We start from the raw sequence: 16,517 nt of genomic DNA, 5'->3' as shown, positions 1-16,517 counted from the left end.
TTTTCTTTTTATACAGAATATGTTTTTGTACTTAGCCTGGCATAATAAAACAACACCATAATTAGTAATGTAATAAAGTGAATTATTCCATTATTCTTTTTTCACATAACAGCATGTTTTAAGAAAAGAAGTGTGGGGTGAACATTGCATTCTTCCTCATTTCTGCTTCAGTAGTGAAAAATTATATTTAGATTGGATGCTCTTTTTTTCCTGCAAAGCAAAATTGGGTTCTGACTTTGGGGCCCTGTGTACCAAGTGCAAATCTGCCACTCCCCCTGCAAAAACAAAACAAAACTTTAAAAAAAAAAGGAAAGCCAGTGTGTAGTGTTTAGTTGGTTAGAGGTAACTATGTCTGTTGTAGTAGAAACGACAAAGAATCCAATGGCAGGGAGATTAGTGTGGTGCAAGCACTCTGGCGGAGCCTTTCCTGCTGGAGTGTTTGCACCATGGAAACCTCCCCATCTCCTCACCTCTCTCCCTCTCAGTAAGTCACAGCAACCCACCTGCCTGGAAGCTAGCATAGCAGCTCCATCCTGGTCAGAGAGGCATTACTCCTCATTTGGGTTCATTGGGCTCTTTTCCCTCCCTTTTCCCTGCCCCTAATTTTTTTTTTACTTCTGCAAACTCCCACTTGGGTGGCACCATCTTGCTTAGAACAGGGGAAAGAAGAAGAGCACTCTGACCCCATCCGTTGGGCAGAAGAACAAGAGTCACCAATTGCTTCTCAAGCACATAAATCAGGAAGGGATCTTGGCCTGAACTGGATAAAAATGCCCATTATAGCTTACCACTTTGTTCTGGCCTTTAAAGACTGATTTCCCTCCTCTTTCCTTTCCTTCCACTCCACTTCCCTTGAGTGTCTTGCCTTTTTAGTTGGTAAGCCTGATAGCAGGACCCATCTGTTTCTTTTGATTGATATGAGCCACTTTGAGAGATAGTAGTGATTTGAAAAGCAGAATAAATACAGTATGCAGTAAGATAAATAAATAATGATTCACACTGGGGGATGAGTTTGCCATCTGGATATAGAATTTGTTAAGCGTGTAGTTCCTATTCTTATAGCATAGTACCATAGGAGCCAACTCCTCGGGGCCAAGATCCATTTGGTCCTCCCAATAATATATTTGAGGGGACCAAGGACCCCCAAAGTTGATGGGCATTGTCATTCAAATGGTGTGCATGTGCCACATTATGTGATTGATTGTGCAGATCAGGGCTTACCTGGGCTCCCCAAATATTTTATTCAAGTTGGCACCTTTACACAGTACTATGCATATCTACTCATGGAGTTCAAGGTGATTTAATCCTAGGTAAGGGGGTACAAGGCTGTAGCCCTAATTATCTATTATACGGGGGACCTTTTTTGCTCACCCATCTGAAATTTGGCAGATCCAATCTCAGAAGGGATAGGAGAATGCCTGAAAATTCATGTCAAACAGGTGGAAAACAAAAGTTGCAGGCAGCAGAAGAACTCTTGGGTCCCCCACTGAGCAGTGAATGAAATGAAGTGTGCCTGATTTTAACAAATGTATAATTTAACAAAGGAAATTTTAATCTACAAAATGAATAGAATATGGAAATTGGGAGGGAATTTGCACACTCACAAGGAAAACTGTTCTCTAACTGTACTATTTATGACTGTAGGTCATTTGAATGCTTGACTGTGCCTTTACATGAAAAACTAGCATAGAATTGTAGAATTGGAAGGGACCCCAAGGGTCATCTAGTCTAATCCCCTGTGATGCAAGAACCACAGCTAAAGAATCCCTAACACATGGCCATCCAACCTCTACTTTAAAACTTCTGGTAAAGGACTGTCCACTTCCGAAGTAGTTTGTTTCACGGTTGAATAGCTCTTACCATCAGAAAACCCTTCCTAAGGTTTAGTTGGAATCTCATTTCTTGTCATTTGAATCCATTGATTTGGATTCTTCCCTGTGAAGAAGCAGAAAACAAGCTTGCTCCATCTTCTATGTGACAGCCCCTAAAACTATTTGAAGATGGCCATCATATCTCCTCTCAGACTCCTTTTTTCCAGGCTAAACATCCACAGCTCCCTCAAACCGTTCCTCCTAAGGCTTGGTTTCCAGACCCTCGGTCATTTTGGTTGCCCTTCTCTCCACACATTCCAGCTTGTCAAGATCCTTCTTAAACTATGGTACCCAAAACTGGACACATGGCTCCAGATGGGCATATTAGACAGCAGCTAAGCTAGCACTGTATTTCCTGACATGCTACTTTGTTAGGTACATGGATCATTTTAGGAGGAGAGGTGTATTAATCACGCAGCTGCAGAGTGAGCCAGGCCTGGGATGCTTTTAATATGCAACTTGCTGTTTGTCTCACTAGCAGTTGGCAGGGTGTGGCTGCAGCTTACCAAGAAGAGGGAGAGGGGAGAGGCAGAGGCGTGGATGGCATGATGCAACAAACCCAGTGAGAGTGCCGACTGACTCTGCTAGTGAGTTTGCACTCTCTTGACCATGCTGCCACTTCTCCCCTCTCCCAATTAGCCACAGCAATGCCAGTGACAGAGGGTCAGTGTAAGGCCCCCAGCCCTGTTGACCAGGGATCAGCAAACTTTTACAGCAGGGGCTGGTCCACTGTCCCTCAGACCTTGTGGGGGGCTGGACTATATTTTGAAGAAGAAAAATGAACCAATTCCTATGCCCCACAAATAACCCAGAGGTGCATTTTAAATAAAAGCACAAATTCTACTCATGTAAAAGCACCGGGCAGGCCCCACAAATAACCCAGAGATGCATTTTAAATAAAAGGACACATTCTACTCATGTAAAAACACGCTGATTCCAGGACCATCCATGGGCTGGATTTAGAAGGCGATTGGCCCGGATCCAGCCCCTGCGCCTTAGTTTGCCTACCCATGCTATTGACCTCTACTAGCCAGTATGGTGTCCTCCAAACACTCCTTGGTGTGAGGAGGTGAGGATGTTGCAATCCCATCGTTCAGTTTCTTTGTAAGATATTGGCAGGAGCAAAATCTGCCTCTACATGATCAACGTAGGATGCAAGAGCATCGCAGAGTTTTAGGAAACATCTCTGATTTACACACTCACACACTGAATAGAGTGTAAAGTGCACTTTTTAAAAAGACATCTCCTTCCCATTTTTATTTCCAAGCCTGAAATGCAGCAGAGGCTTTTCACAAACAAGCAAAAGAGCAGGAGCAATTTCCCTTGTTTTCAGCTGGCTGGCTTGGGGCAGAGGGTCCTGGAGATTGTGAGGCTTTGCTCATTTCCAGAAGCATTTGAAAATCTACCTCCTGCTGCTCTTCAACTCATTTCCCTCTTAATTGCGACAAATAACTTCCTGTTACAAGGAACAACAAGGGCAAGAGTGGAGCATTCCAATAAATCTAAATTCTGTTTATACTTCAGAACGGTGTTTGATGCAAGGAGGCTGCAGCATTTTTTTAAAAAAACAGCAACTCCAGCTGCGAGACTTTCCCTCTTTTTGGGGGAAAAAAATATGCAGGCCAGTGCCTCAGTTGCTGTGAACCAGGGGAGGCGCCACTGAAATCAACCAACCACTTCTGTGTATGCTTTGTGCCACGGGGTGCGGGACAGCTGGCAACTGGCAAGGTGGTCAGGAGATCATGCTCAAGTCATCAGCAAGTGAGGAGAGATCCAGTTTGGTGTAGTGGTTCGGATGACAAACTTGGACCCAGGTTCACATCTCTCCTTGACCACAAAACCTGCTGGGTGACCTTGGGTCACACCCTCACTCCTTTCAGTCTAACCTACCTAATAGGGCTTTTGTGAAGGCAGAATGGGATGCAGGGCCCTGTGTGCCAGCCAGATCAGGCCCCTCCAAGCAACTTTTTATGGATCCGTCACCCAGCTCAGTTCATACACGCCAAGGACATCCTGTTTCTGTTTTTCATTTCTTTCACTTTCTTTGTCCACTGAAAAATTTCAATAAAATAAAAAATACGCAAATCAATAAAAAGAGATTCCTGCACAGCAGGTGGTTGGACTATATGTGTATTTATTTTTCTATTTCTTTATGGGAATATTTACAAACCACCAGCTCCTAAAATATGTCAAGGTGGTGTACATCGTATAGCTCTATAAAAAGATTTCTGCATTCTAAAATTATGCCGCAGAAATATAGTGCCACATGGGGCTTGAATCTTTTCTGTGTATTATACCTATATGTATTTTTTGTATATAATTAGTTGGGGGAGGTTAAAAAAAAACTTTACAATGGACAAACAGCTTGGACATAAGTGGGCACCCAGTTCAAGAGGTGGTCCAATCCTAAGTCCACATACCATGGATAAATCCATTTAAAATGGCTTCCACCTCATCCCTACTTGCCTTGTTTCCCCAGAAGTCTCACCACTTGCCTTTTTTCATTTCCAGAACTGCTTTCTTGTCGCTGGGGAAGAAAAGGATCTTCCTTGTTAAGGATATCGGGTTTCCTGGGGATATGAAAGGAACTGATCTTTAGGAACTAGCTGGTGAGTTAGAAACCCTTTCTTTCTTTCTTTCTTTCTTTCTTTCTTTCTTTCTTTCTTTCTTCCATCCATCATTCCTTCCTTCATTCCTTCCTCTGACGATGACAGTGGTGCACTAATTCAGGGGTGGGCAACCTCTTTCTGCCCAAGGGCCACATTCCATTCTGGACAACCTGCTAGAAGCCACAGACAAAAGAAGAAGAAGAAGAGTTTGGATTTGATATCCCGCCTTTCACTCCCCTTCAGGAGTCTCAAAGCGGCTAACATTCTCCTTTCCCTTCCTCCCCCACAACAAACACTCTGTGAGGTGAGTGGGGCTGAGAGACTTCAAAGAAGTGTGACTGGCCCAAGGTCACCCAGCAGCTGCATGTGGAGGAGTGGAGACGCGAACCCAGGTTTCCCAGATTACGAGACTACCGCTCTTAACCACTACACCACACTGGCTCTCAAGGGGGCAGAGCTAGAGGCAAAAGTGGGAAGACCAACAAAATGTAAATTTTACCCACATGCACTGAGCTAGTTTCTACAGTCTCACATCCAGTCATGCAAGCAAGAAGCATTGAGAGCTGAGGGACACATTCCAGCCAGACAAGGAACACTCAAGGAAGGGTGCAAAGCAGGGCAGGTGAGGGTTGTGGCTCAGGAAGGTGTGTGGCCTGGTGAAAGCCTCAGGGGCCAGACAGTGAGGCCTGGAGGGCCACATTTGGACCCTGATCCTGAGATTTCCGATCCCTGTTCTGTGTTTCCCAGTTGACCTTAATCATGGGACATCAGAATCCCACTGAGCTGTCCTGGAGATACTGAGCAACAAATGTCATCTCACAAAGGGTCAAGTCAAGAGGCTGATAATGCTGGTTCAAAATGTTAAAGTACCCAGATCTGCTATAAGAGGACTGGAGCTTCAAGGCAGCAAGTAATACCTGCTGCAACAAAATATTGCAGTGTATATTTATTTCCAAGCAGAAGTGCTCCTGTTCAGGATTCCTGCCAGTCAGCCTTGCCCTCCTCTAGGGTAACATAAGCAATGGTAACCAACCTGATGTCCTCCAGAGGTTGCACTATCAACATTAGCATTTGCAGTTCTCAGGAACGATGGGAGCTGTAGTCCAACAACATCTGGAGACCACTAATTAATAGGTTAATAGGTTAATAGGTTATTGTATTTTAGTGTTCTGTTGGAAGCCGCCCAGAGTGGCTGGGGAAACCCAGCCAGATGGGCGTGGTATAAATAAATAAATAAATAAATAAATAAATAAATAAATGTTGTTGTTGTTGTTCTTATTATTATTACTTTATAAAAAATAAAAATAAAAAATCCATACTTCAGCAAACTTCAGGGTACCTCTAAGGATGTCAATATTTCCCTGTTATTTCTATTAAAGGGAGAAATGTTTTGGCAGATCTTGCAGGAGGGTGGACAAGACTGGGAAGGAAGATTACAAGAGTGATGAGAGGAGCAGATAAAGCAGGGACAAGTGATTGGATAGAGAGCCAGAATCAGGATGTTGCTCAAAGAAAGACCCAATGCTCACCTGGAACTATTCTGACGCAGGAGTGGGGCTGTGGGCCAACATTTACAGGAGGCCAGGACAGCATTCAGAGCTAGGTTCAAAATACAGTAGTGGCTGGAGTGGGAGATAAAGCCACATGTAAAATGATGGCTTAGGGTGAAATTATTGCCTGCAGAACCCAGAACTGTACACTGGAATGACCTGCATATACCAGTTCCAGCAGGCATTTTTTATTTATAGTTGATTTAAACTGATTTTATCTCTGCTGTATCTTTATTAACCTTATTTATTTATAAAATATATTTGTTTACTGCCTGCTCATTTAAGTTACTACATGGTAATATATAAGAGCACAATAAAACCCCAAACACCATAAAAACAATGCAAGATAATCATTTAAATGACTGGCTAATCAAGAAAGTGGAACTGGCATTGGCCTATCAGCATGAAAGGGCCTCCGAGAGATGTCTGAAGGTTAGCTAGCTGAATCTCTGCCAGGAGAGTATTCCACAGGTGACATTTAATGCCTGAATTCTCACTGAAGCCATTCGGCCTCTGCAACACAGAGAACGACAAACAGTGCTCCTTCGGATGATCTCAGGGATCAGGCTGGGGGCGGGGAAGGGCTCAGGAGATCCTTGAGGTATCCTGGGCCCACGTTGTCCATGTCTTTGTATATCAACACAACAGCCTTGAATCTGGCTCCGTAGCAGATGAGCAGTCAGTGCAGATGTTTTAGCAAAGGTGTTGCATGCTGTCAGCCACCTTCTTCCATCAGCAGTCTGGCGGCTGGATTCTGCGCTAGTTGGAGCTTCCATCCCAGGCCCACGGGAAGCCACATAGAGAGCACATTGCAGTAGAATACAGGCCCACGGGAAGCCACATAGAGAGCACATTGCACAGAATACAGTGGCCAGTTTATTCCATTGCAGGATAATGAACACCACTTAGAGACTACCATTTTCAGACTATGATGTTAAGCCGGTATATAGATGGTTGAAATAAATACATCTGTATATGTGTTACCATAATTCAGGGAGGCTTCTGGCAGTATCACTTTAGAAGAGAGCTATTTTGCTGTTATTACCATAACATCAAACAAAATGGCGACATACTTGAAAAATTGGCATCATCCTTGTGCAAACTAGAGGAAATTTCCTAACCATTGAAAGTGGACAACAGGAGACCAGCTTTTTTTTTAGACATTTCAGGTCAAGACTTGCCAAAAGAGAGAGAAGAAGCTTTTTATGTATGCTACAACTACAGCTAGGATACTGCTAGCCCAAAGATGGAAAAGCGACGAAATACCAACTAAAGAAGAATGGCAAGAAAAGTTGATGGAAAATGCTGAAATGGCGAAGCTAACAGAAAGACTTAGAGAAAAAGACAGTAGAGACTTTAAAAAAGATTGGGAACCATTTATGTTGTATCTACAGAAACAATGTAAAGAAATGGACTCACTAGCAGGGTTTGAGTAAACACTTACAATTAACAAAATAAAGATAGAAATTACAAGAGGATGTTAAAATGATAAGAGCATAACAATATTTAATATAAAGGAATTGAACATTAAGATACAATAAAGCAAGCAGGAGAAGTTAATATGTAAAAAACCGGAAGAGGAAGTTGAGGGAAGTCGGGAAGGGAGGGGAAAATTGGGAGATTGTATTTCTTTTTTGTTATTTAATATGTTGTTACTATGATAAGCATGTAAAACTCAATAAAAATTATTATAAAAAAAGAAAGAAAGTGGACAACAGGAGCCCAATGGAAAGTGATATGTTCAGATTTAGCTCATGGTTAAAGTTTTTGGGAGACAGGCAAGGCAGAATCTTTTTGTATTTTGTCACCTCATTATTTTGGAAGGGGTGACCTGCAGCTGACTGAAGCTCAAGGATGAGCAATGCTGGAGAAGACAACTGCAACTGGTGTTTCATTTTGAAAGGCATCTGCAGATCTGTTTTTCTGCGAGATGCTTTTAGTAAGGCTTTATTATCCTAATTTCTACGGAGAATGGTTTATTGGATTTAAATATGGGATTTTAATGAGGTTGTAACATTGTGATTATTTTGATTCTATGGCTTCTCGATTGAGTGGCTGTATTTTATTGTTGCAAATCTCCTTAGGCGTCTTTTTTTAATAAGTAGGAAAATCTACGACATAGAATCATAGAACTGTAGAGCTGGAAAGGTTCCTGGGGGTCATCTAGTCCAACCCCCTGCTATGCAGGAATCTCAACTAAGGCTTCTATGACAGATAGCCATTCAACCTCTGCGTTAAAAACCCTCCAAGGAAAGAGAGTCTACCTCCCAAGGGAGTCCATTCCACTGGTGAACAGCTCTTACTGTCAGAAAGTTATCCCTGACGTTTAGTTGGAATCTCTTGTAACTTGAAGCCATTGGTTTGGGCCCTACCCTCTGTATCATGAAACCCAAGAGGACATTATCACTTCCTCTCAAGTTTCCCAGGACTTCCATTTCCTTGGTTTGTTCCTCCCTGTTGGTGAGGACCAGGTACACTTCAATTACTAGTTCCTCTTCTTTCCATGATCGAAAGGAAGTGCCATAGCTCAGTTGAAGGGCTGTTGCTCAGATGTAAGAGGATCTGCTTTGCATACAGAAAGTCCCAGGTTCAATCTCTGACATCTCCAGGTAGGACTGGGAAAGGTAATCCTAGAGAACTACAGCCACTTGGTGTTGACAATAGTAAGCTAGATCAGGCATCCCCAACCTTTGGCCCTCCAGATGTTTTGGCCTACAACTCCCATGATCCCTAGCTAACAAGACAAGTGGTCAGGGATGATGGGAATTGTAGTCTAAAACATCTGGAGGGGCAAAGGTTGGGGATGCCTAAGCTAGATGGACCAATGGTCTGGACTCAGTATAAGGCAGCTTCCGAACACTATGCTGGTCTACTCGGGGATTCTGTAAGTGCTTTCAACCACACATATCTATTTATGATACCTTAAGTGTGGCTTTTCATGTGGTCAGCCATCTCCTTCCTCAAAGACAACTTTTCAGTCTGTTACAACTTACATTTCAGTCTCCCCTTGAATTGCTCGGAAATGAATGCCAGTCCGGCTCTGCTGTCAGACAACTTGGACAACGCAGTATTACTTTTCAGGCCATCTTTTTCTTGAACGCTCCATTGCTTTTCAATCTTGGAGCCTCTGTCCTGTGGATAATACACTCAAACCAGCTACCAGCTCCCTCCCCATACGTGTATGCTGTGAATGGGTGGGTGGGGAGAAAAGGAAAACATTTGCCCCCCTCAAACGAATTTAGAAACTCACTAATTTTCCTTTGGAGCCTTTGTTATCACTGATCCCCTGTGTCTGTTGGTAGAGTTTCCCTTTTAAAAAAAAAGGAACCAAGTTTCTCTTTTTAAAAAAAAGGGAACCGTGTTGAAGGGGTGCTGCAATCCGCAGATCTGTGATGGTGTTTTCTTATTTCAAGCCTGTTCCTAGGTACTAGGGATGGGGAAGAAATTAAATTCAGGTTGCATTTAAAGGCAAACATACCTCATTTGCACTTTCCAAAACAATACACAAGCTGAAACCTAGCCAGCTTTCAGAATTCACACTTCTCTGAATTTTACAATTCAGTTCTCCAGCTGAGTAATGTGTACAAAAAAATGCAGATGGCCAGGGTAAAGGCAGACATATGCATATAAGAGTGAAAATAACATATAAAAAAGCTTTAAGTTAGGGAAATTGTTTGCAAAATTGTGTATTTTAAATTGCATACAGAAATATGTGTGATAAAATTGCAAATGCAATTCAGTGTAAACAAATGTAAAGTGATACATGTATTATTTCATATAGGGTTGCCATATGTCTGGGTTGCCATACGTAGCCCGTGTCGGCAGTGCTGGTTTTTTGCCATTTTTCCATAAAAATAGCTCAAAATAGAATTTTTAAGTGTCCTGATTTTCTGTCCTGATTTTCACTGTTTGAAATATGGCAACCCTAATATATACACTTAGGGGGTCTGAACTTGAGGTGACTGACCATGAATGAGACCTTAAGGCCATAGTAGATAGCTCGATGACGATTTCAACCTTGTGTGTGGTAGCAGCAAAAATGCACTTTCTTTTAACTGGCTAATTGGTCAATTAACTGATTAAACTGAACTATATATGCAGGCAATGAAAACATCTACCTTTCGATGATGCTGAAAGGTGTGAGCGATAGCTCAATTATGTCTTGATCCCCAACCCAGGCTCCTTGCACTGCCCTGAGGAAAATACAGGGAGAGAGGAAATACGACAGGTAGACTCTCTCCCTGGACTTTTCCCTTGTAAGGACTGAGCTCCCTCACTTCCTCAGACAAGCCCCCAGGGTAGAAATCAGTGCCAGCAGAATTAGACAAGCGCCCTTTAAGTCAGCACAGTCAGTCCCTCAAGGACACAGGGCCAACTGCAGTAGAGGCCTTTTCAGCCAATATCAAGCCTTGACACCATCAGCTCTTGGCTGAGACAACATCCTCCATATCCCAGTGAGCTGTGTCCACAGGGAGCTCATTAGGGCCTGCCCTTTCCTGATGACACCTGCTTTGATGAGGCTCTCTTTATTACTTCCACTTCCTCTAGAAGCTGAGCCTCGAGCCTCAATAGGTCAGGGAAACTTACAGCTACGATCTTTAGAGCCTCCATTAGAATTTCAGGATGTGGTAGTTTTTTGGGGAACATCCAAAAGTTCTGCCAAGGCTGGCCGTTACTGGAGCCATGGGCTCTGTGTGCAAAAGATCCCTGATTCAGCCCCCAGAAGGTCCAGTTAAAGGGCTTCAGGCAGCAGAACCGGTACTGATCTGGGTGTATACTGGAAAATACCTGAAGATCATGGAGCCTCTGAGCATGTGCAAAGTGATCTTCTGACATCATGTGCTTTGGGTCTAAGGAGGTGGCATGGGTGGGTGTTTCAACCCTTCTTTTGCTCTGCAGATTAAGATCTTGCCCTAAAGCTGGCTGCATCTCTGGCTGGCTCCCAGCCCCTCCCTACATCCCAAGGTGGATGCATCCCCTCAGGTGCCTTCCAATTGCTAACACAGCGGGTGCTGTTAGGCAGAGCCTTCTAGCCATGGGGTGCCTGACAATGAGCAGAATGTTCCTCCTGCTAAGCACCATAAGGTCTACAGCCCCCGTGGGAAATTAATGCTTGTCGGCAATTGGTGGAGGGCCCATCTATCAACCCACCCACCCCAAAGCCCCAGCCATTGGTTACAAGCTCCCCTAGTCCCCCACCAAGTTGGATTTGGCACCACCCACCCATAATACCCCAAACCCAAAGTGGGTGCTTAGCTTGGCAGTGGGGGGGGGGGGTGTCTGGTTTCTCCCTGTATAAGCAAATATAAAAGCACAGGGTGGGGGGAGTTATTTGTAATGACAATTATCCTCGACCATGTTATCCTGGGCCCTTCATTATGTGGGCATGAGGTTCCCAGTGGTGGTAATTATTCCTGCCTTCGACAGCACAATATTAAGACTTGATGATCTTGCTGTTGGTCTGTGCATTTAACAAGTTCCATTTGGCTGAGAAACTCCAGCTCCTCTTTCTTATAAATCCTCTTGCCTGGAACCATTAACTGACTTGACTCCCTGCTTTTCCCCTCCCTGCTCTGGATTCAGAATTACTTCTTTTTTTCTGGACTTCTCCAACAGCGTCCCACTTGGGGATCTGTTATACTAAGCTTTATTATCTTGAAATACGAGTAGCCTCAGGGCTCGGGTACATACCGAGATACAAACGGAAGGAATCGTCTCATATTGCATTGTATCTTCCTCGGAAGCAGCTGTTCCTGTTGTTGCTACTTGGCTAGGCAGAGCATGGAACCAATCCAGGCTAGCTATTGCTGCCTATATTTCCCTGGTGCCTAAGTAGCTATGCTGTGAGACGTGCCACAAAACAAGAAGTGCATTGTCAATTAGATTGTCTTCTTGGTTTTGAATGAACTAACATTTGAAGTGTCAGGGGCAAGGTTGTGAGTCACACAGAACTGTTCTTCAGGCTGACATGTGCAAAGAAACAGCATCATTAAAATGATATTTTTATTTGTCTGATGCTTTTCAGGGCAAAGAGATTAGATCATTAGGGTCTGTCATTTTAGGGGGTGAAACTTAATTTTTTGGAAATTTCTTCAGAGAGGGTTCTTTAAAATATGTTTTGGGGTATGAGGGATTCAAATGTGCCATTATTTTTGTGACTGGGCAACATTTAGCTTGGTAAGTATATGTTTGATTAAGCAGCAAATAAACTGCTCCCGGAAAACCAAATAATTTAAATTCTGCCTTCTGAAAGTGTCAGGTAATATAAAATATGTATAATATGTAAATAAAAATAACATTAATTTCTTTTTAATGATTTCTATGCAATTTTACACACATTTTATTTACCAGGCAAAACTAAATTATAGTAATTTTACCATCTTTTGAATTCCCAAGCCATGTTACAACTTTTTAGCACCTCTCATTTTTGGAATTTGAAACTGAAAAATTCAACATACCCTATTCTTGCTGAAAACTCATTTCTTCATGGCTCACTATTATTATGGCTAATATTTCAGTTTAGTGCCTTGAATGTTCCTGTATGTGCTGTAAACTGCTTAGAGGTGTTTTGTTTTGGTTAATTAAGCAGTATATAAATCGTGCCAAATGAAAATAAAGTTGTTTTAAAGTGCTGATTTAATTAATTTGCATTTTAGGTTGTTGTGAACTACCCTGGAATGTTGCTTTTTTTAGTAGAAGGCAGCATAACAATGTTTTAAATAAAAAAGAATAAAACAAAAACAAAAGCCCACACAATTGGGCTTACATACAGAAGGCTTTTCCTGCCTGTGATGGATTGAGCTTTCCAGGCTAGGTTTGGAAAACCTACAACCCTCCAGTTGCTGCTGGACTACAGTTTCCACCATCTATGACTATTGGACATGCTGGATGTGGTTGGGGGGAACTGTGCTCCCAACAAGATCTGAAGAGCCAAAGTTTCCACAGCCCTGGTCCAGATCAAACTGCAGCCTGTTCAAAGCCTCAGCCAACTCCAGGCAACTGGTGAAGCAACATCTAGTCGCCCTGCTTGTGTGTTAGCACCCAGCCTGCGCTCCACTTGGAGCTGTCTCAGGTCCTGTATCCAACACTTGCATCTTTCGCGTGTTCTGCTTGAGCCTGAGCAGTTGCTGATGCCTAAGCTCCCAAATGAAACTTGGCATGTGCTTGCACCTCACCCCAGCTATGTTCACTGCATGGACTAGGGACAAGAGGACCATGATAATTGGGAAACATACCCTAGGAGTCTTTCAGGTTAAACTGGTAATCCTTGTTGGATGATGGCAAAATATACCTTCCTGGGAGAGAAACTTTCCAGGTGCCATGAACACTAGATAAGATCATAGTCTTTACTTGTGAACTAGAAGAGCAGTGAGTGCTGTCTTTATTTTCTTCCATGTCTCCCCTGCACAACCATGTACTCCGCTCTTTTTCATACACTTTCCATCTTCTATTTCACACTGATTTTGCCCCCACCCCAAGTTCCTAATCCTTTGAAAAGATGCATTTGTTCAAAGAGATCAGCATGTGGAAATTTGCATTGAAGATGTTGATTTTGATAACCTTGGCGCAGAATATAGAATATATATAATTCATACATACATGCATATATACACACAGAGAGAGATAGAGACATATATTAAGTACACAAGAATGTTGCCTCTATAAATTCGTCCTTTAATTTCTTATGAAGCTGATTTAGGTCAGCCTGCTTTAAAGGTTTCAAAGACAGATGAAGTTTCTTAAACAAGTTAGCTCAAGAGAAAGGAAACTGTGCTGTCCTGTGTCCAAGATGACCTCCAATTTTATCATTTTCTGGAGGGAATTCTCCACAGAAGGAATGGTAGGGACTGTTCAACCATCAGGACAGGTTTATTAATGTGTTTGGCATCCTTTGTCCTACCCCAGTGTCATAATCACCTGACAAGCCTACCTGCAGGGTAAGGGACACTCAGTCCTTTCATTTTAAAGGGGAGGAAATATATGTGGTGTCTCTAAACCCAGACTAAAACAGACACAAAATAAAGAATAGACCTTGAAACGGGACGGATGAGGTGGTGGTGGTGGGTTGTGAGGGGGGGAAAGGAGGTTCTGCATCTTCACACACACACACACACACACACACACACACACACGTTTAATCAGGGCTTCTAAACACTAATTGAACTTGCTGTTGGAGAAGGGGATGGGGAAGGAGGAGGTGCTATGTCTCCTCCCCACCCCATCCCAAGCATGTTTTAATTAATGTTCGAACCCACTGGATGCTGCTTCACCAGCATGTTCCTTGAGGGGATGTGCTGGTGAAGCAGACCCCTTCAGAGAGCAGGGCTGAAAGTTCAATCCTGCCAGACACTGCTTCTGATCAGAGCTCCTGCATGGTCCCAATCCCAGCCAGGCTTCTATTCAGCATTGAATTTAAATCCAGTGCCAAAGGCAAGCCCTGCGTGCAATAGGAATGCAATCCACTCCTGGTCCTTTGAAGCTGAATCACCTGGTACCATGTGACCTGGCAAAGGTGCCCTGTGGAGGCTGAATCCAGTTCCCCAGCCCTGCACTGACTGGCAGCAGTTCTCCAGGGTTTCAGGCAGTGGCCTGTCCCAGTCCTACCTGAAGATGCCAGGGGTCAAACTTGCAATCTTCTGCATGCAGATTATATGTTCTGCTACTGAGCTACAGCCTTGCTTCTATTCCTCTAGCTCATTGATGGCCTCTTGCCTAAGAGGACACAAAACTTTGGAGCCTTTCTGTGATGGATCTACCAAGTCGAAGAGAGAAAATATCTTCCCTACTTTGGGAAGTCTTAACTCCAAGGTGCAGGCGGTTTCTTGTTTTTCACCCAGTTGTTAGAAATCCTGCTGGCAACACTAAGGAGGAAATGAATTTTTCATGTGGTTTTGAAATATTGATTGTTTTACTGGAGCACTAAATAAAAACAGAAAGGCTTCTGTGGGAATCTGACATTTGGGAATACTGTGGTTTCTTTCTTATATTCTCCCAGAACAGTGTAACAGGGCTGTGGCATATTAGAGGACTAGGTGCCACAACTAACACACCAATCCCTCCCTGTGATCAGTGTCTGGAGGGCCACAGTTTCCACACTCCTGGTTTTTATTTTGTTGGGTGATATCCAAGGGAACTCAATCCAAGGGAACTGTAAGAAGCTAAAGAAGGCCACTTACACCCTCCATTAAAAAGAATCAAGGGGATTGTGGGATAAGGAGAGCACATGAAGTTTGCACTAGGCCAGAAGCAGTGGTGCTTAAGAACATAAGAAGAGCTTTGCTTTTGCATCAGGCTAAAAGCCCATCTAGTCCACCATCTTGTTTTCACAGTGGCCCAAAGGGGAAGCCTGCAGTGTAATGGTACTTTCCTCTCTTGAGATTCCCATCAATAGTACAGTGGTACCTCGGGTTACATACACTTCAGGTTACATACGCTTCAGGTTACACACTCCACTAAGCCAGAAATAGTACTTCGGGTTAAGAACTTTGCTTCAGGATAAGAACAGAAATCGGGCTCCAGCAGCACGGCAGCAGCAGGAGGCCCCATTAGCTAAAGTGGTGCTTCAGGTTAAGAACAGTTTCAGGTTAAGTACAGACCTCCGGAACGAATTAAGTACTTAACCCGAGGTACCACTGCATACTGCTTCCAAACGTGGAGCTAGAACTGACTAATAGTTGCTGATAGCCATCACAACATCTAGTAGGAGTAAATTCCATAGTTTTAACTATCAGCCCCAACCATTGGCTAGGCTGGCTGATGGTGTCCAACCGTGTTTGGATGGTCAAAAGTGCCCCATCCCTGCTGTAGACCTTCATGGTGTCCGAACTCTGCTGCTGCCTCATGGCAGGGTCACCTCAGCTATTATGCTCCATCCCTACTTCTGGCCCCCAGCCTTCCTTCATCCTTAAATTTATTGCTTCCCATTTGCTGCCTGAGCCCCCCAAAGTCAGCTCCCGATGTCAGCAAGTTCAGGCATTGCCTAGGACCTCTATGGTGGCAAAGGCCCTGTTGCCCTAAGTGCACAGCTGCCGTCGCATGGCAGAGAGCACAGGAGGCGGTTGGTGGTGTAAGAGAGTCCTTAGTTTGCAGAGAATTAGGGGAGGCTTTGCCCTGAAGGCTCCTTGAATCCCAGAGCTGGCACTCATGTGCTGAGCCGCCCAGATAGGCGTCTCCCTTGCACTTCAGGTCGTCAGGGGATGACAGCTCAGCGCCAACATCTTTATGAGAAAATTGCAAGGCTCCCTCACCCACACAATCCCCAGGCCCGACTTTGTTTATTACATCTAATTTGTCTGCACAAAAGCTGGCTCACTGCATAATGACAGGCTTGGTTGGCTGTTGTGACTTTCTGATTTTCTTTCTTTTCTTTTTTTCCGACCCCCCTCCCTTAACTTTTTTATATATTTTTTGCTGTAGTGGTTGCAATATTTAAAGCTGTTCCACCAAGTTAGGTGGGGGGTGCATGTGCGTGCTGTTATTTATTTTAT

At 43.6% G+C, this 16,517-nt stretch overlaps 1 protein-coding gene across 3 annotated transcripts in view; it reads left to right on the top strand.

Moving 5' to 3' along the window:
• Nucleotides 1-16,517, top strand: part of DLGAP3 (DLG associated protein 3) — a 189,143-nt gene that overhangs the window by 121,956 nt on the left and 50,670 nt on the right. For all 3 annotated transcript variants that reach the window (XM_081018298.1, XM_081018299.1, XM_081018297.1), the window contains exon 2: nt 4,383-4,480. The gene's annotated coding sequence lies outside the window, so the exon portion shown is untranslated. The remainder of the gene's footprint in view (nt 1-4,382; nt 4,481-16,517) is intronic.

This window comes from Podarcis pityusensis (assembly GCF_964106645.2).
Source record: "Podarcis pityusensis genome assembly, chromosome: 8".
Lineage (NCBI taxonomy): Eukaryota > Metazoa > Chordata > Lepidosauria > Squamata > Lacertidae > Podarcis > Podarcis pityusensis.
Note: the sequence above shows the minus strand (reverse complement) of the source record. Positions and strands in the feature narration are given on the sequence as shown.